The sequence below is a fragment of the Diadema antillarum genome, unplaced genomic scaffold, assembly GCF_040938485.1.
Source record: "Diadema antillarum isolate AM-2024a unplaced genomic scaffold, OU_Dant_1.0 scf00000029, whole genome shotgun sequence".
Classification (NCBI taxonomy): Eukaryota; Metazoa; Echinodermata; class Echinoidea; order Diadematoida; family Diadematidae; genus Diadema; species Diadema antillarum.
In genome coordinates, this window is record NW_027270918.1 from 8,528,465 (window position 1) to 8,556,378 (window position 27,914).

The 27,914-nt window shown below is 38.6% G+C and overlaps 1 protein-coding gene across 3 annotated transcripts in view; it reads right to left on the reverse strand.

The window, feature by feature from the left end:
* Positions 1 to 27,914, reverse strand: part of LOC139739272 (uncharacterized) — a 126,070-nt gene that overhangs the window by 49,342 nt on the left and 48,814 nt on the right. For all 3 annotated transcript variants that reach the window (XR_011711507.1, XM_071649896.1, XM_071649888.1), the window contains exon 3: positions 8,616 to 8,962. The gene's annotated coding sequence lies outside the window, so the exon portion shown is untranslated. The remainder of the gene's footprint in view (positions 1 to 8,615; positions 8,963 to 27,914) is intronic.

Below are 27,914 nucleotides of genomic sequence, written 5' to 3' on the forward strand. Positions count from 1 at the left end.
ATCTGTGCATGGACATGATGAAGAACAGCCATGGCTGAAGCTTGGGCCATGCTAAAATAAAATGAATGAATGAATGAATTCCTCATCTGTCATTACTGGCAAGAATGATAAAGAGGATTCCCCTTCTAATACGAATTTTCCTTTTTCAGTGAATTACTCAGTTTGTCTAGTAAGACCTATTGTACAATGCACAAAAAAGACCAAAAAAAATATAAAGATGATTTGATATTTGGACAAGCTGATCAACTGGTAGAACTTATGTATTATCCAGATATCTACAACAAGAGCACTAATACAACCATTTAACATTGCAAGGTATGTCTTTTTAGATAAAATTTGGTGTAACTACAAGATCAAAGCAGGCAAAAAAATGCAACTTGTGAGGAATATGTTAGACTTACTGTGTTCTCACATCTTTATAGTGCTTGAATACTTCAAATGTACAAAAATCTATATTAGCAGACAGAACTTATTGCAACAATAACTGTGACATATTTCAATTACCTTTCCTCCTCCTTGTATCCTGACACTCAATCACTGTCCACACAATTATTCAAAATACTCAGAGTTCACCGTGTATACTCCCACAATCAAAGGCACAGGTGATTCCAATCTTGTAAATAAACTGCAGGCAGTCAGAGATATACATCCAAAGTTGTCAAGAATCCAGCCACCAATCTTCTGCTGAGTATCTGCCCTGGTCCTTGGCATTTGATGACTACCCCTATGGTCTCCAGGAGTGTTAGATTTCTAACAATCAATTTCCTCCTAAATATTTTTCGAGGGAGAAGATGTCCGATGCTTGGCCGAGATAGAAGAGTGAACTGTCTTTTCCCAAACAAAATCAGAGATCTGATAAGGGGGAAAAAACTTTTCATGTGCATCGCCAGCCAGCCACCGTTTTGTTTGGCATCATGACTAAAGTACCCCTCTCATTCTTCAAGAATCTTTTCTGGATTCCCTACTGCCCATCTGGAAGTGCACAGCGCTGGAACAGAAGAATATCACTGCATGCTCATCGGGTATTATCCATCGCAGGAAGTGTGTGGCAGAGTGCCAGACATTGGCAGGCACGCAACGGCCACACTTTCTGCCATATGAAGTTACAAAATATCCTCCTGCACCACGCGTACACACAAGCAAAAGCAAGCGCACACACGTACAGGCGAGCCGAACAAGGAGAGTCATATTCACGCAGAGACTGAAACCCTCGGACTCTTCCTGCCTTGAGAGAGGGGGGTGGTGGTGGAGGGAAGGGGAGAGTTGGTGGCAGCTAGAACTAGCCCCGTACACTTTCCCTCGCCAACCCGGGCTCAGTACCCACTGCACCTAATTTCCGCTGACCTGACATGCGATGAGCGTGGTATTTGTCATATTTCCTGGCTCACCATCAAAGAACCTTTCAAAAACTCCCCGTCTCCTCTGGTAGGCACTTAGTAGCCCTTACCCCAGGGAAAGGGTCATACTGAACGCCTCTCCAGGCAGTGGGAAGGGATGTGTGGGATGGGGAGGGGGGCAGTCTTTAAGACCAAGGGGAGAGAAACCAAGCAATGCAAATGGGACTGGATGATCATTGGGTCTACAGAAAAAGAAAAATTATCCCAGCAGAAAACATTTACGTAGCTCTGATATTTTTCTACCATTTTGTATTTGCGCAATGAATGTGCCAAAACCCCTCTGTACCACTTACATGATGTATGAATGTCATGTTTATTTTCACCAATAAGAAAGACTGTAAAGGCAAGTATCCATAACACAGAAGCCACGTGCCGATCTTTGCCTAATTAAAATTCACTATTTAAACCGAACTTGATTGTAAGACAAGAACTCTCATCAAGTACTGTAAAATGAGGAATTTTCGTGTGCATTTTAATTTCGCGAATTTCACGAGCGCCAAGATTCGCAAAATTAAAATGCACGTGAAAGTCCTTGTTTACACTATACACATTGAACGCCAGTGGCATTTCGCGAAAATTTCATGCCACGAAAAAGGCTGTTGGCTCCAATTCGCGAAAAATTCATGCCGCGAATATATCATGTTTTACAGTATAGATCAAGAAGTAATCACTTCAAGAAATGTAGAAATATACTTCAAATTCCAAAATATCCAGAAAATGAGATGATCACACTGCACTGTGCTTTCCAAATTCTATTTTTGAGCTAGAATCTGACTAGAGTGGGTACAGCATATGGTATGAGGTTATGAGAATCTTGGCTGGATAACCAGTCTACCTTGGCAACTCCTCTTCAAAATCCTGACCTGGCATCCTCCGTCCAATCACTGATGGCCACAAACTACCCCTTCCCCATCCATACTGAGGGTCAAACCAAGAGGAAATCCTATTCCTTCACAGGAAAACATTCAGCTTTCCTTCAAATGTCAGGTCTTGGCTCGCAGCAGTTATGCCTAAGCCATGCCCCAGACAAAGTGCCTGGCAGTACCAAGGCAAGTCCACGCACTTCTCCCCTGTCAACATCACTTGACGATCTCACTGTACGGAAGAATTCCATACAAAATAAGATGTGACGGAATGAAGACACCCCTTGGGACTTCCTCAATTGAGATGCTTTCTGCACCCAAAGACTGATGAATTCTTTCTTCTTTTTCTATTTCTTCTTCCTCTTCTTCCTCATCCTAGATCTCTGCCTTTGTTACAAGGGGAGAGGCAGGGAAGGTCGAGACTTTGACATTTGTATATCAAAAAATCACCAGAATGTTGCAGTCACAAATCATGTTTCAAAAGAGAATGTCAAAAGGGGCAACACACTGCTCAAAGGGTAAGGAAATGGCAAGGTACAGTTGATTTTGGGAGACTAAGGCATGAACTTCAGAATATCAGTTGGATTGATGCTATAGGGCTACAATCTACTAGATAAAAAACTTTATCAATTTATTTCAGAGACTAGCCAAAGCTGCATATCAAAGATTAACAGAGAGCAGTAAAGATTGAAAGCAATCAATTAAAGGGGAAATGATGAAGGGGCAATAAATGCTCACAAATTCTCACACAAGGATTAGGCTAGAGGAAATGTGGGGGATGCAAAAGGTCATGCTAATTTTGAGGTGACATTGCATAATGAGAAAAACTGTCTTGTTCCTCATGGCTAGTGACACACTACTTACAAATGCTAGAGACTTATGGAGGTTGTCGGGATGGCATAGAAGTAGTCATTTTGGTATCATAAACAAGGAAAACTATTGAGAAAAATAGTTACATATTTGGTAAATACCTGCTCATCCACCATGAAATTGATATATCCAGCATTCTGAATTATTCAAATTTCTCTTTAAAAGACATTTTGCTCTTGCACTACGATCTCAGAAAAGTGCATCTCCTTTTCATGTCAAAAACTGTGAGAAAGAGTCCTTTCATATTGGCAAAAGAAGAAAAAATGGTTACCAAGTCGTACAATGTGCTTACAAACATATTTCACACTAATTAAGTAATGCTTTCACAAACTTCTGAAAGCAAACTTGAAACATACTACTCCCAAGTGTGTTTCCACAAATCATTTCCGACCGGTCACGGTCTCAAGGTGTTTTCCCATCAAATTTTGCTTGAAGCTGGGTGTGCATTCATAATCTGAACTTAAAAATACCAATGTGTAGGCGGAGCTCAGCCTCACTTTGCATGAACTGCAAGAGTGGCATGTTTGATTGACAGGCCATTTGTGACACAGCTGTAGTGTGGAATGTTGTTTGCATTTAGCGGTTGGTTAGGAGACTCACCTCCATTTCTGAACACTTCCAACAAACAAGTTCTTTGGTGAGTGTGAAACCTCCTCGTATACAGGCATAGATATGTCCTGTGATAGGTCTCGAAACAATGCACCAGCTATGTGAAAAGCAATATCAATATCTAACCTTCAGGGTCGGTGAAAACCTAGACTGCATTTTATTCATGTGATGTTTCTTGCTCAGAAAACAGACAGATTTTTTTTTTTCAATGCAAGTCAAACTGAGTGTGGTGCTTGATTTCTCTTGCCAAAACGGAGTAATTTGAGGAATGGGTGAAGCATACTGACCGGAGACTGAGTGAGGTGACAGGAGAACCGAAATTAATGGGCAGGAAATCACATTTATAAACTCCCCGAATTGAATTCTATTTCAACTGAGGCAAAAGCTGGAACATGTGATGGTGACACAATAATCACTGCAATGACTTTTGCCTCTCACATAACACACATTGCATTTGGACCTAAGTCATAAGTAAATGACAAAGGAATGAACTGACATCATTCATTGAACTTGTTCACCAAAATAAAAGAAAAAGTCTGAAAAGAAGATCGAAGTCAGCACATTTCTCCATACACCCATGAAAAGGAAATAAGATCTCATTTGTGGAATATCTTTATATGGCCCTATAGATTTAAAGGAAAAAAAAGAGGCAGACAAAGTAAAACATAAGACTGTCCGGTTAACTCCTTAGTCCCTCCCATAGGGAGCTGCGTGGCTTCCTCTTGTATCATCCACATAAAATGTGCTCTGCAGACCAACAAATATTACCCCTCCCTTGCCCTTTTCATATGTGCCCAGAAGTCAGTATTAGTGGCCAGACATACATGGCCCGCAGTGTTTGGTTTAAGCCCTACTAACCTCCACTGGAATATTGGCCTGGGAATATTATACTCTTGTTGAGTTCATGTCTTTTGATGTTATGAATATGACTGACTATTACAAACATAATGAACAATATGGTATGTCTATCCCCAGTTATTTTCATTTGGTCTGAGATTATTAAATTTCAATTTGATGATGAGTTTATTGTTTTCTGCATTTTGTCATATCAGTTTGAACTCTGTAACCTCTGTGCAGCCTGGGCATATTGTAATTTAATTTGGGTTTGAGTTCATTTCATTTAGTTGGTGTCATAAAGTATTATATGACTCGCTGGCAGATTAAATGCATAACATTTCTCTTAAAATCCATGTAAACTCCATTTGCACCAGGAATATCATACTCTGAGTAGGAGTCTACCATTTCTTACTAATACTTTATAAAATGTTTGATGGATTTAGGTTCAGTCATGCATCAAGTTACTTGTTTTGAGGTGCTGTAACCTCAATTCAGTCTGTTGATATTACACTTGAATTGAGTTTGAGTTATTTCTCTCTGTGTTATGAAATGCTTGATTGACTAAGACACAGGGTAGGACTATAATTGTATTTGTCTGTTTGAGGTATACTGGTTAATCTTCACTCAAGTTTAAGCTTATCATCTGTAAGCTCTGAAATACATGGATGACACAAATTAATGTATATCATGATGTGATTGATTTGAGCCCCTGTAACTGTTACTTAATCTTGAAATATCACAAATGGCAGCACACACCAAAAGATTTTGACATCAAGTTTCTCATTTTCTGTGATACGATACAATCAACAAAGAGAAACGGGTGTTATATAGCTGATCTTGTTTTAAAGGAAGGAAGCTTCTTATGGACAATCTTCTAAATTTCCACATAATTCTACATGAAAATATCTTATTTCTACCTTCTTCTGAGTTTGACAATGAGAATAAAAGTAATCCTGAGTTTCATTTTACTATTTTGATACACACTGTATGTTCCACAGATAGAAGAAATTCTCTAAAGAAAACACACAATGATAATTTAGTATATTACCACTTGCTTTTAGTATTTTCATGGTTGCAGATAAACAACAAAAAAGTCAAAACTTATTTCAAATCTAACCCTGAAGATCTAGAATCATCCCACTGGAATTATGACTGGACTGTATTGACTGTCTAAAAATCACTTGATTACACTAATAACCTACAATGTAGTTATCATTGATAGAACTGAAGAAAAGTATACAGAGATAATATCACCAACTGTGTGGACAGAAACCTTTGTAGAAACAGTTTTTTCAAAGTGGTGGGCAAAGTTGAATTTACAATTCAAATTCATATCAATGAATACATATGTATTCAATATCTCATGATTGAATAATCAACAACATGTTCATATTCATTGTCACTTTTTCATGTCTAATAATAATCTCAATGCACAGGCTTGTCCTAATTACTCTGTACTACTGAATCCTCAGCTGAGAGAAACAGCTAGGATGTGTTGAGGTCTGCAAGGAATAAAGAAAGAGTAGCAATATGAAGTTGATAAGTGAACGATTCATCACTATTTTTAGACGAGATTATTTTCCTTGTCTGCATGCTGACCCCTGTATGTCGTTACCCCTGTTTTATTTCTGCGTCTATCTCTCTAGATTTGCCGCTTTTCTTTATCTCATTTTATTTTTGGTATATACTATCTATACTATTTTTTTCTCTACCATTTCCTATTCCATACAGAGTGTAGTCTATACCTTTGTGTTGTCTCTCGCTCTTTCACCCTCCCCCACCCCACCCACTCTCCATCTATCGTATTTATCTATCTACCCACCTACACTGTACATGTCTTTGTACATCTTTCTGTCCCTCTATGTCTGTCTGTCTGTCTCTCTCTCTCTCTCTCCTTTGCCCCCCCCCCCCCCATTCTGTGGAAGGAAGTTTACAGTGGTCCTTCAGACACTGCTTTCCACTGCTCCCCAGATGGCTGACAACCAAGGCACACCCTTCCCCTACTTTTCATCCCCTAGACTCTCTCAACGAATTTCCAGACACGAAAGCCAACTATCTGCCTCAATAATCAATTTAATCACATCATATTGATCTTCTCCTTCCCAGTCCCCAAGCCTTTGTTTCAAAATAAACTTTCTGAAAATGTGAAAATACCTGCATGAAATAGATTATGATGATTGCCTAATCTTTACTTCACCTATAGTTTCGTTCCTAATTTCAGTACTAGTGGGGTAAAGTTTGAATAGATATCAACATGTGTCTGTTCATGTGAGACTATTATAGCCTGCACAGTCTATACAGTCTCAATTAGGCCTAAAGGAGTCAACCTCTAGGGATTTATAAATGTATCCTGTACATCGTGTAATCTAATGTGTGAGCATGGAAATGATATTACATTAATTTAAATCAGAGATCGACACATTCATTTCCGTTTCCCCGTATCCAGGCATCAATGTAATCTTACACTCCTACTGTAGACTGTCTTGTAATTCCCTAACACAGAAACTGCAAGCAGTATTTTGTTGGGACGAACATGAGAAGAGTCGTAGGGTGGGAAACAAAATTCTGGGTAAGACACACAAGTCACATGTACAGCTTAATGAGATATCAATAGATTCGGCAGCATTCTCTGCTTTATGGAAGATGGTCTGATCTCAGAACCACTTGCAAAAGTTAGTCTGCAACCCCTTTGATACTGTTGTACAAAAACGATGTCTGCAATGTCAGTCTAGTCTAAATCTTTGTACTTCTCCATCTTCACTGATAGCGTCTTTCTATTCTGGGCACATCCCACTGAGCAGCAAGTATGTTTTAATCCTAGGAAACCTAAACTTGGCTTGGCAAGCCTTAACGTACATTAGAAATGGCAGAGTCTATTCTTGATCTCAGTGCCGGCCTAATGCAGAATGACTTCTGGTCTCTATTATTCACCCCAGCCCTTTGGAGACCTGGTATTAGATGTCTAGAATAATGCAACTCCTCTAGTTTCCCATCTATTCTGGCATGAATTTCACATAGTACACCTTGCACTACAACCCCGTAGAGATTCAGCCATATAAGAGCAGCTACACACATTGATTTCGGCTGGAAAAAGCCTGTGCACCATGGCTCCAGTCTGATATCACTTCTACAGGCAGCGACCGACTTTTTGCAATCAAGATTAAAATTAAAGCATTTTGCTATAAACATGTCAAAGCTCAATGTAGGAAACTGTGGAAGATCTGTCAAAATCATTCATCACACGTAAGACTTTCCAACCACCTTGTTCCTAGAAGAGATCTGGAAGAAGTTAATTTCATTTCAGCATTTTACATCACTTGCAATCCTGACAGTAATCTTCAAACTTTAAGAAATTTCCCTTGAACTGCATAATCTTTATATGATTCCTCACACAGTTTGTCTCTCCACAGCTACACACTTCTCAAAACGAGGATCAGTGCACTTTTATCCCTAAGGAACTTGTCCTACATATATGGTGCTAATAAATGTTGCTGTGGGATATGGAAAATGCCATGTATATCACATGTTATCTGTGAGGTAACTTAATCAGACACATTTCTTTCTATGTGAAACAAAGTTTTCTCTGAGACACCACTATTGATCTGTGATATCCAAATTACATGAGAATGTTAAGCTGCTAGTCTGCACAACCTCCTTACTCAAAACGGGAGCTGAAAATTTGAGCATGTATGTGGTTTGATTATCTGCATTCAAAAAAAAAAAAAATAGCTTAAAGCAAGACACATGCTTTATCAATATCACATGAAGGTATAAAGACAACAAAGTTTCTGCTCGAGGTCATTTCATTTGTGCATTCAGTCTGATACTCATATTTGCTGAGTCAAAGTTAAGACAGTAGGTGCTCAGTCAAAACTATTCTACTTCTCCACCCTCGCCAAAATGTTGAGGCCCCTGCAGCTTGGTCCCATAGCAGCTGATGCTCTCCCACAGAACTCCTCCTGACAACATTAACAGATTACAGTCCAAATCCTCAAATTGAAATGAACCCATCTCACAGTCTTCTCCAATTAATACCCACCTGTTACAGATTGTCCCTTGCAGAATCCTGGGGAACCCCCTCTTCCAAAGCCTCTTGATGTCATTAGCACAGCCAGGCACGTGCGTGTGTGGAGGTGTGTATGTGTGAGCCCAGCTGCTTGCACAGGGTGAGTCAACTGTTTACCGAATAAGATATCCCCCGAGCGATCAGATGGGGCTGAGATGAGCCGGGTAGCAAACCTGGAGCCTGCCACGAGGGGTGCAGACAGGGCCTTTCTCCTCTTCCAGGTCCCCTGGTGGTATGTTCTGTCAGGTTGGAGTAGCACATGCACCTTGTGAAGAGTGACTGGAAACACTGAATTGTCCTTGAACCCCTGGTTTAGTAACCTACAAATGTCCACAGGAGAAAAGAGGTAAATTGAGGGAGAGATGAAGACAGCGTAAGATGATAAGAGAGAGAAAAAATCATATCAATTACTTAATGCCTTACTTGAGGGTAAGGACAAGCCAATGACTGGGTTAGACCTGTGTGTTCACTTTAATTTACCCTCGTTTTGAAATCTAGCCCATGGGAAGATATTTGAAGTCCCAGTATACTTCCGACAACTATTTCATCAGACTTTTCATTTCAATTATATCAATGTGCTGTTAATTTACAGACTGTCATATCCAACCAAGACCCTGTTACACTGAATGTCATCAAACTGTGATCCAATTGTGAATTACCAAAGTTCCATTTTCTCAGACATCTAGGAGTCTGTGTTATGCATTTTTAATATGTACATAAAATCAACAGCCAGTTTTCCATCAGTCAAAATAAATGAGGGCCTTGAGTGGGGTTTTGATAGGAATGACAACACACACCAGCTAAATACTGTTTTGATTTCCAGTGATAATCAAGTGAAATAAGACAATGTTGCTAGGAAAGGAATCTATCATACAGCACCACACTTGTAAAACTAAGACAGAAATGACAGTGTTGGAACTGAGAAACACTCTGAGAGTTCTCCACCAAGCAGCTAATTTCCATCAATAATTATAGTGAAAATGGCCCCATTTCCCAAGGATAAAGAATCCTATCTTGTGTCTCTACCTTCCTGCTTTGCCTTGAGCATGCACAAAGTGCATGTATGCACACCTCAACATACACACGGCTTGAATTCCCTCTTTCGTTGGCCCTATTTCCCCATGACAAAGAATCCTTCAACAAATTACATTCTTTTTTAAATCCTGGATCCCACAGATGGCGATCCAGACAACTAGCAAACTTTAGTCATCTGCTCATTGCACCATTTTTCACTTTTCCGGAAAAATTTCATCCTAATCCTTTTTTATCTTTTTTGCATTATTTTGCAAACAGACAGACAGATAAACAAACAGACAAACCAACATAAGCAAAAATGTTATCTCCTTGGCAGAAGTAATAAGCTCAATTTATCAGGAAATAGCATTTACCTCAGCAATTTGATTTATACAGGGCACTTAATTAAGTTCAATTAAATTGAACAAAAAAGTCTATCCCACTTTTACAACAACTTGTCTAGGTGGCTGGAGAAACACCTGCCAAAAGAATGTAGGTTATGTAATTTTCAATCTTTCTTGGCAGTTATTTTCTTGATGCACCATTTCCTGGACACACAAAAGACAGCACAATATTCTTGGGAGCTTTTTGCCAAGTGGCTTCAGAGGTAATGAAGGCGACTGCAATTGGCACAAACTGATTGCATCAAACTTATTCATCGTTGTTGCGGTCAACAGTTCATACCTTGCCAAAGGGACAAAAAACAAAAAACAAAAACAATAAGACTATAATTTACAGGAAAAGAAAAGGGGGGGTCACAAAAGTACACAGCTGCTGGGGCTGAGTGAACAATAGCAAGATGGGTGCAGGATCAGCATCGCATTTCACCGTGGTGATAGGTGGATGACACTTGACATGGGATTCCTGACAGGCTGGAGCAGGTATCGCTGTCGGTCTCTGTCATCTCGAGGATAATCCTGGCCCTCCTGATACAATCTGTCACAAGCTTATTTGTTTGGAGTCACACACCGTCAACATGGGGCACACCTCAGCACAGGGAAACACAACACCTGACCAGAATAACGGGCAGGCAGAAAGGTGGGGAGGGAAGGAGGGACATGCAGCTTTGTTTTTTTCACCCAGCAGGTGCCTGGCATTAACTCTTTTGGCAAGCTGACCTCAAATTCAAGTGATCCTGAACCTGCTTTGGGTCAAGAAAGTGAAATTTTAAAGTAAGTGCCCCAAAAATTCAAATCAGTTCAAGTGTCAAACACAAGATTATTTCTCTTCCCTTTTGTTGTTATGAAATAAAATCCACTTTCTAGATTCACGTTCTCTGGTCTTCCATGCTGTTTCCAATGGTGTACCACAATCAAGTTAATAGGTGGTATTACTGGTGAAAATCTTTTTCATACTGGCAAAAATGCTCAAATCAATGTTTTCTCCAGCTCCAGTCAAAAATGACACCACATTAATTGGCCATGTAGTATTTCCTTACATGAACCATCCATAGTTGAGTTCATGTATTTTTTAATCTGTACACATACAATGTGTACGTTTGGATCACATGATCGCTGAAATTTCAAAGGGAGCATGAGCTGACAGTCAAGAACAAAGCATGCATATGACTGGAAACTAAAACACAACCTTTGACATTCCATCAGCATATCACCCAGTGTTTAACCACGACAACCTCTCACACTGGGCCGTCACTTGTGAACCACTGCCAGTTCATCAGTGTTTACCCTCGAAGATTGGAGGGGAAATTCTCTAAAATCTAATTGGCGCTTTCACCTGTGCCTCAGCCGAGTTTCCTTTCATACTGGGAGATTCACAGGATGCTCCCAGTGTAAGTCTCATCAGTTTGAAAGGGGTATAAGTTCAGGTATCTATACAAATGTCGCAACTGAAAAGTGGATCTCACAATAAATCAACAAGACATCTTACGCAGAAGGTGCACATCATCGTAACTCCAACCTTTCATGGCCTTTTGCACTTCTGAAATCAGTTACTGTAAAACTGATATATTCCCGGCACGAAATTTTCGCGAATTGGAGCTGACAGCCTTTTTTTCTTGGCATGAAATTTTCGCGAATTGCCACTGGCATTCAATGCATAGGCCCTATAGTGTACACAAGAAATTTTGAGTGCACTTTAATTTCACGAATCTTGGCATGAATCAAAATGCATGCGAACATTCCTCGTTTTACAGTACTTTCTCAAGCCTTCATACTAAACTGACTAGGCATCATATATTAACTAGATTCTCCTCAATTCCCTCCTCCTCCCCCCCCCCCCCCCCCCATTACATCCTCCTTGGAATTACTATGTTTTGAGTAAAATGTGTTAGCTCACTGTTTGCCTATTTTGTCATAAATCTGGGGCACTTTGTGTCCAGCATATTTGAGAGGTAATGTCAAAAGGATCACGATATTTAACTTATCTATGCGATTAAAAGAGATTCAGATGGTCTAATGGGTGTAATAAATAGTACGTGATATAGAAATAGGCATTTTCAATACACTTTTGCAAGATGAGTGCCATTGTCCCTCATATGTGATCATCATCCTCTCATCATGAGCCCCTCGACTGTCTACTGAATCTTCCCCTTAATCCCACTGTGCACATCATCAGCTGAGTGAGAAAAAAAAAGAGGTGAAAAAACATGAAGCTGTTGTGGAACATGAAATCTTGTTATCACAATATTACCATGAGACCAACACTTCTGTCACTTTCACTTTGTTGCTGGACTGAAACAGACGACTGCTGACAGATGTGAGGTTACCCTATGGGCTATCTCTGAGGACTTGCTCGAAGCAAACAAGCCCCGCGAAGGAAGGATAGACTGCGAAGGATGAATGGACAGGGAAGAGGAGAGATAAGTGGATGGGAATATGACAAAGGCACAGAACAGGGAACATGAGGGCAAAAGAGTGAGATGAAATGAATGAGAACTGAAAGGAAGATCAGCAGAGAGAGAGAGAGAGAATGAATTAACTTCGAGTCTCTGATTCACATCCATGCAGTAAAAAATAACACTGTTCATACTGATGCACTCTATACCAAAGTTCCTGAGGTAGACAGGTACACATTCTTGCTTATTATAGGCTAGTAATGTATCATTCTTGCCCATCTTACAGCCAAGCTAGTGGCATTCTTTATCTCAAGTAGATATGCCTTCTGAATATCTTCTGAATACGTCTTTAAAGATGGAATTTGGTATAGGAGAAGCTCACATCACATCTAAACCATGACTTCTGGTAGATTAAGTGTAAGAATTTCAAGCACTATCTGAATTTTCTTTCATTTCATTGGATGCTATAGGCACTTTCCTATTGCCAAATGCTTAAATGGCCCAATGTCAGAGGCTAGTTAAAACACTGTAGCCATGACTGAATGTTTGAATATATCTTCCACTTGTGTTACCATTTCAAATTATATAAATCCCTTTGAGACCATCACAAATCATTTTACAAATGAGACCTGCTCCATTCAGGATACATCTCCTAATCTTCCTTGTAAATGGTAAAATGGCATGATGGGTAGAGCAATGGACAAAGCATCACAAGCTAATGTTTCTTGTGCTACAAATCTGTAGACTGATATCTCATTAGCATACTCTCTTCACAGTGGGGTAATCCCCTGAATATCACTAGGGGGATTTCCCTCATTCAAATGCCCTAGGCTACATCGGCAGATCCCAGTGGCCTTTGGGGGTCACTGTCTTGATGTGTTCAATTTCCATATAACTTCCTGCAGATTCAATTAGTTCTTGAAAGGCTAGTCTTGTGTCCAGATCTTTTATTGCTATTGTCGTTGAAAAAAAACAAGACTGCCAGTCAGCAGGCACATATTTCTTTACAAATACAATGTTGTGACAATAGAAATTAGAAATACATGTAGCAGTGCTTGTAATCACGAACGGAAGTCTGTTTTCTCAAGGTAACATAATTCAAAACAATAATATAACTTCCTGACAAGCATATAAAAACCATGACATCCGGCATATGGATTGATCTTTGAATTGATAGCCAACAGATCTTCCCATTGATAGGTAACATGTAATGCAATATTTTTTTTTTCAGTTACTACCACTTCAGTCCATGACAGCAGTCAACAGTCTGAAATAAAGCTTGTAATTCTAATAAACATGAACAACGGAACCACGCAAACTCGACGTTTATTATTGATAATCTTGGTGAGAGAAATGAAAGTAGAATGATAGACAGCATTTATGGTCCATTAATCTGTGAATCAGATTCATTACCCAGCAGATGGAATCCAGCGAGGAATATGACGACCATCTTCATGGCCCTGCCTCCTCTCGGCAGGGAAGCCACAAACTTCACCTGTTTTTTGGCATGAAGAGGCAATTAAACCTGATTGATAGACTCATGTCCACACAGGGTAGGAATTGCAGCAATGTAGAACGACCATAATGGCACTCCTCTGTATAGTATCAATCTGAATCTCTCCTTAATAATGATATATCATCATTTAATATTCAAGGGACCCTCTCTCAATGGAAAACATCCTAGATGCTCTTGGTAACATCAATTTCCAACAAAAAATTGTTTAGACTTAGATGCATCACTTCACTGCAACAGATCATTTGATTTCATTCTACCTTATTGAGCATATATCATTTTATGGGACCATTTCTCACTCAAAAACTTCACAAATGCTCTTTGCAGTGCAAATTTCCAAAACAAAATCACATTACTTCAAATCAAAATGGTAACTAAAATCAGAACAGATTAGGAAAAAAAAAAAAAAAAAGCTTGAGTGAATAGGGCATTATCATACATATTTTTCTACTTGCCCAAATGGGCATAATGGGCAAGGGCCCAAGACCTTTAAACAGGCAAGAATCCCCTATATTGCTTGCCTAACAGTGACTTTCAGTTGCCCTGGGTTAGGGGCTAAGTGGGTTTGGAGCACCCTGGAAACATCTGTCAAGTGCATTCAAAGATTTCTGACATTATGAGCATCCCATAAAGACTGGAAAATAGCTATTTTCATTAATGTAAATGTGATGCTGTGGACTGGAAATCCTGTGCAGTTCGAAACCAAAAAGGTAAAATTGTAGGTCTATTCATTTTTCATGAATTGTATAATATGGAACCAACTTCCATAGTCTTTCAAAATCATCAGCAAATCTATGTCAAACCATGGTCAAACCATAAAATGACAAAAATAATACCCATCTTTCCAGAAAATTCAAAGTCAGTGACATTCTACCTGCATACACACACAAGAAATAAAGCATGCAAGTCATAATCATGTGATAATGAGTGGCTCTCAAAAAAACTTGGTATGATGAAGAAGTGTTTATCTCAGAGCTACCAAGTCTCACGCATTCTGCGTGAGACTCAAGCATTTAGGGTCTGCCTCACGCTCTCACGCATGGCACCCATTTTTCTCACGCATCTGGTGAAGTCTGCAATTTGGGCCAAAAATAAGGAGCATAGCTCAAAGGATTGAAGTGATAGTTGCAATTGAAGGTATATTTCCCTTTTGCCTTTCAAAATTAGTAATAAATAGTCACTAAAGTATGCACCAGATCGCATCATTAAGAGCTAATAATTTAAAAAAGCTCCCTACCGAGGGAGGGAGGGGGACACCCTCCTCATTCGCGTGCGCATGCGCGCAAGCGCCGAGACGCCGAGTCATAAAAATCTCACTCATAAAAGTTTTTTGAACTTGGCATCTCTGTTATCTGGACTATATCACTCCTATAGGCCCTATGCCATGTAACAAAAAAGTTCACAGGTTAGATATCTACTTTGATTGCTTCTGAAGTAGGACATGAAACAGACTCAATATTTGATAGCATGGTCCCTAGGGACTTCTCAGATTTCATTTCAGTTATTCATGACATGCATATTAACCCTCGTAACTTTTACTTTACAACATAGGTCTACTTATTCTATGTGGTAAAGTTGCCCATGGTGATGACATAACATGGAGAGATATAACAGGAACACTACAAGAACCTCTTGACAAGGAAAAGAATAGACACTCTAACTTATAAGATTTATCTGAACCTTTTACCATGACACTTTCTTCAAGTCTCTAGTCATCTATAACTGAAAAGTATATCACATGTGGAATCTCTGATACTGTAGGCCTATGTTACATTGACAAAGAGAAAATGACTTGCATCACATTTTAATAAACCCTACCCCCCCCCCCCAACAAAAAAAAAAAAAAACACCTTCCTTTGAAACACTTGTCTCATCACTATCTGTTAAAAAGTCACTTAAGAACTGCAAAGTCCATTCAGCCATAAAGAAAGAAAACAAAGTGTGCCATTGTAAAGTATTCTTTGGTTCAACTCTGTTAATCAGTATCTTAATGAACATTCAATGTTGTATTTGACACCCTAGAGTCATATTACATTGTTTTCCTCCTTTTCCCCATCATAAACTTCACATGTTTTGTCTAGCTCTGTGAAAAGGAGGCTAAGCCTCATGATATTTAAACAAGGTTATTTCCAGACCTAGGGTGGGTTGGACTTAGAGTCGATTGACCTTCATCAATCAAATCTCACAAAGTAGTCATCAAGTTGCCAACTGCTCCATACTGTTCTTGATTCCTCTTCCAAACTTCATGTGTCTTACACGTACAAAATGTCTTGAGATTGCATTAAAAAAAAGAATCCAATACAATTACTGGTGTGAAGACATAACCCTGTTTTAGATTCAAACCTTTATCATCTGATGCAAATCAAATCTACTAGCTTTGAAATAGTTCTGTGGACCACAAAAGGGTCAAGGAGATGGTTTGGAGAGAGTCAGAGAGTCACTGGTCTCCATGGATACCTTCTGCCTCCATCAATTTCCTCTAATTCAGGTTAACAGCACCTGTCTCTCTTTTCCAACTAGGAGAAGCCACAAAATGTACTATTTAAGTCTATATAGTCATCACAAAAACAATACCAAATCACACTTTAGCATAAAGCACATTTTTAACTCAGAGTTGAGATTGTCAAAATAAAATGCAAAAGATGAATCAGCAGCTTAAGAGCACAATTTCTGTAGTCCCAATTCATCCCTTTCCTGATAAGCATATGTAAGTAAGGTTTGTTTGGGGCTTCTTTCTTTTTTAACTTAATATGAATGTGATGTCGTCACACCATACTGTTTGGGTAAGGGAGCAGAAATTGATATGTCACACTTTGTCCAAAGGTGCAATGAGAATAGCAGTTATACCAGCTCGCAGTGAAATGAATCCCTTAATTTTTTTCTCCCATGAAAGGAATGGTATTTAACTATTATCTTTGTCAATGGTTATGAGCTTTTCTTTAATTACCATGGTTACTGTAACAAAAGAACAGATCTTCGTGGTATGAAGTTATAAGTCCTTTTGCTGCAAAGTATGATTTACAGGAAATGAAAGCAGGAACTAACAGTCAATATCAGCATTATATGCCTGTATCTCTCACAGGAAAAAAAATAACAACAAATGCATCATGAATTTGATTTGGGTTTAGCACATTTTGATTGTATGACAGATAGAATGAGACATATGAGATGATCAGTTTCTTTCCTGTTTATTTGATGGACCATCACTTTGATTTGTATGTTGAATGGCCACATTACTCCATATCATACACTCCATTGTTGGCAGAAAATTTCAGAATATACATGTAAAGGTTATCAGTGATTTCTACTATAGAAAGTATTCAACTGCACAAAAGACCCCATTCATTTATCTCTGACTCAACTGTCATGTCTCTACAGCAAATTATGCTTATTTTTGAGGTATGACAGTTTTCCCACTGAAAGATACTGAAATACTTCAATGTAGTAAGATAAGCGTAAGACTGATTATACAAGATTAAGGTAAAGCGTTAAATGCTGTTTTATCTTGGACAGTGTCTATTTCAGTATTTGACGGGTACATTCTGTTCAGTACAGACGGATAAGCATCATAAACATCTTGTAAACCTCACAGCACATGATTTGAAAGGGAATCATCAAGATATATGTAGCAAAATGCTGGTGGGTAATTCACAAGAGTATGAAAATCCTGAAAGCACTTTCATGTGAAGGAAAAGACGTCAGTGTTAGATAAAACACCTGGAAGAGAATCTATGAGCTTCCTACATGAAAATATTGCCAACATCATCATTACCAGAAGAGCCTGAGGTAGTACAGCACATAACGAGAAAACAAAATAACCATACATTGCATAACCACCATTTCACCTTGATGATCTAATCAGGAAGTACCATCATCCCATAAGCTGCTTCAAGTGATCCCAGCAGAAGAAAGAAGAAGCCAAAGATACACAGTACCATCATTCAGCACCCTCAAGGGGGTAAGGAGAACATCACTGAGATCAATGTATAACAAATCTCATTAGGCTGCATAATCCTTGTCTAATTAAAGCCTTAATTCAATCACAGCGCTCATTCTATCTCTCACCATGCATTCTCGGACTATCCCATGATACCAACTGTGGCATCTGTGTTGCATCATCATAGAATCAAGCCAGACATTTGTGGCTTTCATCAAACTGTTGAGCACAATGTGAAAAGGTTCCTCACCTCGATGACACACACACTGGGCCGAATGCATAAACGCTAGCAATTGCTTGTGCTAGCCTTTTACTCGAATCCGTATGCATAAAAACAAGCAATTGCTTGCGAGCAGAAGCTTTTGCTAGCAAGCACAAGCTATTGCTTAGAGACCAAGCATTTGCTGAAAAACGTATGCATAAAACATACCATTTGCTAGTTCTTGCTAGCAATTGCTTACGATTTTCCAAGCTCTGTAAAATGAGCTTGAGCTTTTGCTTAACCGGATCGTTCCCTTTTAAGTATCATTTTCATATCTATGAAAGAAAGACCACACTTGTGAAGGAGTGGTATAAATCTACAAGAAATTACTCATAAATAGTGTAAGAAACTTTTTCATTTCAACAACGGGAATGTCCAGTGGTTAGCACGCAAAATGTGATGAAAAACAGGTAGGATGTCTGATTTCAGTGGAGAACGAGGAGACCTCTCTCCACGTGCGATCTGGCAGATCCGGGCTGCTGTAAGCTGCAGTGATGGGAATCAGCCAGTAATACATGTGTGTGTATATGTGTGTTGTGTGTGCATTTCATAGCTCTTCTGCTATGTCAGGAAATGTTTCCACACACACATGCCCTTTCAAATACATGCTGCCACACTCGCCTTTGTTCTTGTGTTTGCACAGGCGTGACATCCCTTTTGTTGAAAACGCAAGCAATTGCTTGTGCGGGGCAAGCAAAAGGTATTGGCATAAGCAAAAGATTATGCATATGGATTTAAGCAATTGCTTGAGCTAGACCTTTTGTAGACGAGCTTGTGCTTTTGCTTGAAGCAATTGCTTACAAGAAATTGCTTGTTTTATGCATTCGGCCCCATGAAGTTGCCTGTTGCGTACTCTGTCCAGAATGATAACAAAGTATGCCCATGAGACAGGAAGATGATCCAGAACTCTATGGGTAAGACACTGACCCTTCTATGATGCAAAGTGTACATGCAGTATACTCTCATGTCATACATTAATCAACAGTGGGGATGGGAGGGTTGATGAAATAACAGGGCTATGAAAGGTCCCCCTTTGGTGGACTGATGCCAGCATTTTGTAAGTGCAGGTTAGGATAAGATCATCCGGGAAGGGACAGGGGAGCCAGATTCAATTAATTTGGGAACTGGAAGAAAACACACAGCTACTCTATCACAGAAGGGCTATGAAACATTGATGACTGCATAAAGTGCATGCCAGATGAAAGAGTTGTGTGAGAGCCTGTGGAAAACCATGGACTTACAACACAACCTGTTCGCGCAAACAGAACACTAAAAACCACAGGGTTTTGATAGCTCCTTTTACAAATTATTGAACTGCGTTACGGAAATTGAAATGCCACTAGAATAAACTTCAAAGGATAGTCACATGCCACAGTGATCAAAACAGCTCAGCCTAAAGGTTAAAGAAAATAGACAATAATACAAAAACATCTGATTAAATAGGATAAATCAAAAGGGGAAATAGTTGAATCATGTTGACTCATTACCCTTTATACGAAGTATACTATCATTCTATCAAATTTTCCCACTGATATTTTATTCATCAGAAAATGAGTCAGGCAAAATTGTATTTCAAATGCACAAGAAATGAAATATTTTAGCTCATAAAGTACAAGTATGCGCATGTCCTAAAAAAGATGGGGCATCTGTTTGCATCAGACCTTGCTTTGAAGATGGTATCTCTATCACTCCCATTGTTATTTCCAATACAGCTAGAGAGAGCTAGGATGACTTGGCTCGACAGCTGTGACATGTCAAAAGTCATTCTATTTGACACCTTCATCTTGAGCTCCAAGGGACTGACAAATCTAAATCCATGGCGGTTTATAGTACTGATGATAGCTGAATATGGTGGCACACAGTAACAAAAATATCTTGACCTCAAGACTACAAGGAACATCTAACTCTGTCCATGCTGCCTGACAGTGACAATACAGTTGGGTTTCCTCTGGTCTGTTTTATATTCGCAATGCAGAAACCTCCCTTCTGGCTATTCAAACTATAATTGTGTGCCCATCAGACCAACTCATAGCCATGACTTGCAATGATCTCAATCCAGTCAATAATTGCAAGTTGTACAGGAACATCTAATCGCTATTTAGAACTCCTAGTTGTTCTGTGACAAGGAAAAACCTGTTTTGAAGCTCAAGGCAAATTCTTGAAAGCATCAGAGGGCCAGCCGTCATTCTGGCTGTTTTAGCAGCAGACGTGCAGACAATGCACACTTACCTGAAGATGAACTGAAGAAGAGTGGAAAGTCTGGGGACAGACAGGAACATCAGTGTATGTTCATGTCACTGTCACTAAAGGCTGATGCTAATTGGATAATTACATTTGGTTGGAAAGACCCCACATGAGCGAGCAGTTGTCTGGGGAGTTGTGTCTGCACTTGCACCAGCAGCAGACAAGCAGGATTTTTCATACTTGCAAAGAACCTGTTTGAAAACGAGCTTGCGAACACATTTATTTTAAGATTAATACAAATTTGCAATTTTTTGTGTATGTTTTGTATAGGTGTGTCTTGCAAATCACGTTTTGCTCAATTCTTATACGCACACTGAACAGTTTGACTTCCAATACTTGACTGAGGAGGTGTAGCCAATAGCCTGATCTTGTATGATCAGTCACATCCACTTGCACTCTTGCATTTATATTCACCTTTATATGCATGTAGAGTGAGTGAATTCAGGAATATTAGTAGAATGCACCACTGAAAGTTTAGGGAAAATCAGACAATCAGTTCAAAAGTGATGAATGTTAAAGTTTCTGCACAGTCACTGCTGGATGAGCACGACTACTACAGTTCATGATGTCACATGCACTGAAAGATATAAGAAAAATATAAAAAGAATTCCACAAAATTTCCTTTTTTGAAAAAAGTACATATTCCCTTGACTTGTCACTGATGTATATGTGAAGAGTAGTATTATTCCACATGCCTTCTGAAAGAGGCAATTGTCAAATGCTCTGATATTACTTGAGAAAAGTGAAGATATGTTAAATTTTCTTTATGTTTTCTTTATATCGTTCTTCACATGTGACATTACAAGCTGTAGTAGCCTTCTCATCCAGTAATGTCGGCACTGAAAATTTAAAAATTCATAACTTTTTAATGAATTGCCTGATTCCATAAATATTGCTTTGTTATCTCAATTCACATGTTCTGTATATGAAGGTGGACTTGTCCTTTAAGTCTCCTCTGAGAAAGACTTGGCTATGAGGACAAAGTGCCTTGTCCATGTGCACTAAGTGACAGGCTGGGATTCAAACCTCACAAGTTCATGGAAACTAGCCCATAATCTTAGAGGTCCTGTTTACCTGTGGGAGCAGTGATTTAAAAATATTCTAGATATCGGTATCACTTTTGATGCATATGTGTAGGTCAGTTGTATCACAAAACATCCTACCATGTAAAATTTTTGCAATAAAGCCCAAAATATAAGGAGATATCACCATTTTTCTCATTAAACCATAACTGTAGACGGTTTTAATGGTAATAGAAAAATTCATATTAATAACTATTGTTCACATTTTGTATATTCAACAATACTTAACATCGATTATACTGGTTCAAATCTTTAGATAGGTTATTTCTATCCCTAACTCACATTTTAGAACTATTTTGAAGCACTAATACTGGGTTTTTATTTCATCTGCAAATGGTAAATTATGCTTTTAACTATTCAGCCACAGTAGAACAGCTCCTCAGTATTTGGTTAAAGGGTAGTAGTGTTTATGACACAGCTTGTTGTCTATGTAATGTTGTTTGCCGTTTGGGGTCTGTGAAGAGACTCATTCCCAGGTCTGAACACTGTCTCATGAAACATGTGTTCAGAAAACATTCTAAAATCCGGATTCCATTATAGAGTTCCTTTACAAGTATGAAAACTCTTTGCAGTTGTACAGCAACTGCTAGTCTCCTATTCACAACATACCTGTTTGCACATATGATGTTATGAAGTGTTATCTTCAAGGTTAAGGTTAACACAAGACAGTCTACTGGAGAAAAGTACATGCCCTATACTCAGGATAATTGCACCAGTCCATAATCACACAAAATATGGTTGAAAATATTTTTTCTTACTTTTACATTGTATTTTGTTCATATAAGATTCCATTTGCAACTAACAAGTGAAATAATGCATTAAATGACTGTCTATAAGCAAGAGAGGAAAAAAACAAACACTGTGAGGTCAGGAATAGTCATTATTGCTGATTCACAGTTCTTTGGTGAGTGCTTCCTGTTATCTCAATATTGCTGAAAATTCCATATGTTTCCTAGAAACTCCTAGTATGAACTTTGAAATTTACTGGTACCCTTAAAATGGGAGGATAGAAAGACAAAACATTAATATTTAAGGGCCTATACTTTAAAAAAAAATGTAGGCACCAAACATAAAAAAACAATCACAAGATGAATTGCAGAAGTTAAAAAAGAAATTATTATGAAGTACATAGGGCCTATATCTCCCAAATGAACATAGTCGTTATCTTGAATATCTTTCATTCAAGATGTATTGGACCCAGTAACACAATTACAAAAGAATAAAATCTGGTTATGTCTTTCTATAGAAAGAACTATCAAAGAAAGGTTTACTTCAATTGCTGTGTTCAAGAATGCCCGGTCAAACAAGTATATTCACATTTTTAATGATGAGATGTTTTCAATCAACAGTGGATGCAACAACTCAGTGTGAGAGGGAGTTTCGCATAAAAATTCTGATAATTTTTGCCAGACAAGAGATACTGACGAACACTCAAGACTGAAGTTTGGCAGACGACGGCATTGATAACGTATTTCATTCCAAATTTGAATCCGTAATTACATCACCCAGTGTTAAATTCACACACACTGACTCGAGCTGCATGTCTAGTGACGTAGGATGAGACGAACTCTCGCCCGCTAATCCAGGATTAGAGGTGAATCAGATAGTGATGGGTTAGCGAGGCAGGCTGCTCCCTGGAGATATTGTCATCATTCACTGCTCGGCAGGAAAGAACAGCCTCTCATAGGTCTTAATTCCACTACCATTAGAGGGCAGTGTTACTTTTGGATACAAAATATAGGCCTATGGAATATCGCATGAAAACATTCATGTGTAATGATACTGATGATTGTAATTAGTATATCTACCATGTATGTCAGTGTGTATGTGGGCATGTAACGAATCATGCCCAAAAAGGGGATTTTTTTTATTTTCATTTTTTGAATAGGCAGATTAAAGCCAATGTTGTACCTTTCATTTGCTATAACACTGCTGTTAACCTACTGAACAGATGTAACTGGGCTATCACTAGCCATAGATAGCAACCTATTTGTAATAAGCTTATCACTGCATTCCACTCAATTATGGTCACAATATTGCATTATCTCGTGCACACATCTTGCAGAGGGCAAGTTATACACTCACTCAGAATACATACACTAGATAATGAATAGAACTTCGAAAATGCATCAATTTCTGATAATGATTTCTGTGAGTATATTATGGCATGGCATATTCTAATAGACATAAATGCAAATATCATTTCAATTTCTGTAGGTTATCTGTAAATTGCAAACTAGGCTTTGCAATGCCTATCTTGATGATCTTTTTTTTTAACCCAAATAGATTCTGGAACTGTAAGTATGACTTTTAACAGACAGTGGTACAATTCACTTATTGAATTAGCCTCGTCAGTCAGGAGTAATAATGGTTGTATGATTCAAATACCTCTGCATGAGAACCATTTCCTGAAGTTTGAAAGCACATGGACACAAACAGGATGATTATCAATGGTACGCTTCAGAATGTTCCTCATCAAGCAGCCATTCACATTGGTGGTCCTGGCACACATACCAAGCACAGTAGGAACAATCTCTGCCACAGACCAAAATGGAAATCATCTCACAGCAATGCTGACAAAATGGCTAAAAATATCCCAGCCAATATACAAAAAATCCTAATGAACGCTCTTGTGGCTAAGAGCAATTAACCTCTGCACGTCAAACTTCTGTGAATTGCAGGAACCGCTGAGGACAAGAAGGCGGCTGAAGTCTTTCGCTTTGAGCAGATCATGGGCGAGATTATGAGGCAGATCTAAATATTCCCCTCTGCTTGATTCTCCTCATCTTTTGAACCATGCTGATACTGACGTTCTCACCTTGTAGCCACTGTGATTTACATTTCTGATTTCGTATCTCTTGGAATGAAAAGTTTAGGATTATGACACAAATTGAAGCCTTGGATAGGGGTTGCACGCCATGGATTCACACCACTCATTCTGTACCAATCTGTGACACATATAAGCTATTTTTTAACAGATGCATGCATATATTTCTAGGACGGCTTATAGTTGAGTCCACTGGCTTGCATAAGACCACTTACAACACATCAAAATTAGGAAAACTTAAAAATGAAGAAAAGAAAACAGAACCAAAAATTATTATCCAGATTAGGAATACTTGCCAAGCTACAATCATCAAAGATATTTTCCTCATTGAGATTCTTTGGTGTTTGTTTGTTTGGCTTTACGTCTATATCCCTATTGAATAGCAAAATAGGTATGTAGTGATATACACTCACCATGTTTAAGTTGACTTTAATAAGTAGAATCACATTAAACAAAATAATGACAGAAGTTTTCTATACCACCAGAAATAAAACAAGAATGTTCCAAGATATGAAGATTCATATGTTTTCACATAATTGTTACTGGTCTAATTATGCATGCAAATAAGATATAGTGACAATGTCACTGCCTCCTCAGTCTTCAACTCACCAAAGTTCCTGTTTGTGACATGAAATATACTATGCTGTATCCTTCCCACCAAGTTCTTGCAGTATTGTAATGTCCCAGCAATGAAGATGTTCAAAATAGCATGGGTTGCAGCTGCTTGATTTATAACCAAATACATGATTCTAACATTTTTGTGGCTAAATGTATAACTGAGAGTATTGTAGTCAGATAGCATACTGTAAAACGAGAAATGTTCGCGTGCATTTTAATCTCGCGAATTTTGCGAGCGTGAAGATTCGCGAAATTAAAATGCACGCGAAAGTTCTTTTGTACACTATATGCACTGAATGCCAGTGGCAGTTCACGAAAATTTCATGCCGCAAAAAAGGCCGTCGGCTCCAATTCGCGAAAAATTCATGCCGCGAATATATCATGTTTTACAGTAATTGCTTCATCTGATTTGCACACGGGGTTGGTTGCAACCTGTAGCCTTGGTTTAAAGTATGTAAAAATTGAAATTCTGCAAAATTCTTTTGTTACGCCTCAATCTAATGAAAATTCTATCCTGCTGTTTGTCTTTCCTGTTCAATAAAATCAGTAAAAATATGGGGTGGCATGATCCTTCAATTCTTTTGAATTATCTTCTGGCATTCTATGGAGAACATAAACCCTTCTTCTCATCTTTTGCCCAATGCAGAAAAACAATCAAACCAAAGACAGATCTTTTTTTTTTCTCTCTCTCTCTAAAGTGATAAAAGACATACCAACAACATAATCACATCATGTTATATTGCAAATGTGCTATGTTCTTGCAAATATAACAGAGACATTAGAGCCAACATGCCCCAGCATGTTGCTAAAAAAATACTGTGTCTGTTTGTCTTATTCAGCTTCTATTTGCCAAAGCTGATATTCAAGTATCCCATCCAACTCTACTATCTCCCATTCTGTACCCACCCACCCCCCCCCCCCCCCAATCACTAAACAGGGCCTTTATAACAGGTGACAAATTCTACACTTTATATCAGTCCCAAGGTAAAGCAAACTGCACCTTTTTCAAGACCTAAGTAAAGGCTATCCTAGGCTATCAAATAAAGATAAGAGCTGTTCATTTGCTAATGTCCAAATGGCCAGAGATACATGTGTATAGGCCTACTCCTTACCTGAATATGAGCAAGAAGTTATCAGACAGAACATAACTCCTTGGAATGTGCAGCCTCAGATCAAACAGAAAACTTTCCACTCTTCACATGCGCCATAAATGTGAGATAGATACCAACAGGTCCTCCTCCTCACATGATATTACAAGTGTTTTATGACTTCTTTTGTGACTGCAGCAGAGCTGCCTCACTCTAATAATAAAAAAAAAAGCCACAGAATAGTTTCTGTTCATGGAGCATGAATATATCTGCCATGGAATCGAGAGGATTTTCCCATCGCCTTAAAAATCTTGTGGGTTGTGCAACCACCCGTGGGAATGTGCCAAAAACTGACCTTAGGAAACGAGGAAGTGGGGTCGTTATTGAATAGAGATCAGGAAGCATAAAAAAGGGGAGGGAGAAGCGAAGGCGCTCTGCCCACCACCCACTCGTCATGAAAGACAGGTCTGGTCATATCTAATTATGATGCTGATTATGTGAGACATGATGACATACACCTAATGGTTTCCTAGAATTTCCCATTCATCTTTAATCATAATGACTCTTTGTTTAAATGAATCCTCTTCAATAAAATAGGGTACATACAGGTTAAAGACCCCCCCCCAAAAAAAAAAAAAGAGATAAATAAATAAATAAAAAATAAAAAAATAAAAAAACATGAATATATAGATGAAAAATTGTTCAAAAAGAGAATACCAAAAAAAAAGAACATGGTCATTAAATATTTTTTGCCTAGCAATTTTGCAAAAATTCCCCTACAGAAATCAACATTTTGCACATACATGAACGTAATAGGCCTAATCACTTTTTTTCTGCTTCAAAGAATTTTTGTACCGTACAACCAATGATGCAAATGACATTCATGAAATTCTCCTATGAAATTAACTCGCAAGCTGACGATTCATTTCCCGTTTCCCTTCGATAAATGGCAAGCGCTGCATGGGACTGTCAGGGAAGTGTTACACTAAGAAAAAGAGGAGGTTTAAACGAAGGTTGGGATTTTGCATAGAAGCTGTCCAAATGTCAAAAGTCACCAGAGTTTACTCCAGTGTCATCAAATCTCCACATCTTCCTCCTGCACTATGATTCACTTATCACTCTTAACAATCACTGACAGTTCCTCCTTTGGCACATTAAAGAAAAAAAAGTCACTTTGCAAGTGAAGAAGACACAGAGTCACTGTCATCCACAAAAGGGCAATTCACAAGGATTTGTCGCAAGTTTACTCAAGGAATGTGAAAATTACATGCAGATGTGCCAACTCATGTTCACTGTATTAGCCACCCTTAAAGGTAGTAACCTTTATTGGCTACATATCATGTGGGGTCTTTAATTACTGTAAAAGTGGATATTTTCGCGTGCCGGGTGAGTAGAGTTTCGCATGTTTTTAATTCCGCGGAATCAAGACACCAAGTACACAAACATACGGCAAGCAAAAATATTCGCGTGCTTTTATTTTCGCACTGGCTTCTGGTTGCGCAAAATGCGCGAAAATTTCCACTTTTACAGTATTATCAGATCTTTGCAAATGATATACTGTAAAAACTAATTTGGTAAATGTGTCAATCACTTTATTCAAAACATGGTCATAGATTTCAAAGTCAGTATCAGACACCTAGAATTCTTTTCATCTACACAAGAACAGACGAAGTCTCAGAAATTGAAAACTTTTAAAACTATTTCTCAACTTTTTTAAGCCTCCAAATGCATTGTACCAAGGCACTACACTGCTGTTTGTTGCTGTTTCTTAATTCCCATCTACAGCTATAAGGGGGTAGGATCTGTTCATCTATCACTACTATCAACTATCAACTTGAATAATGATGCCATCATTCACTGTCAATGTGGGAAACCACAGAACACACAGCCAGT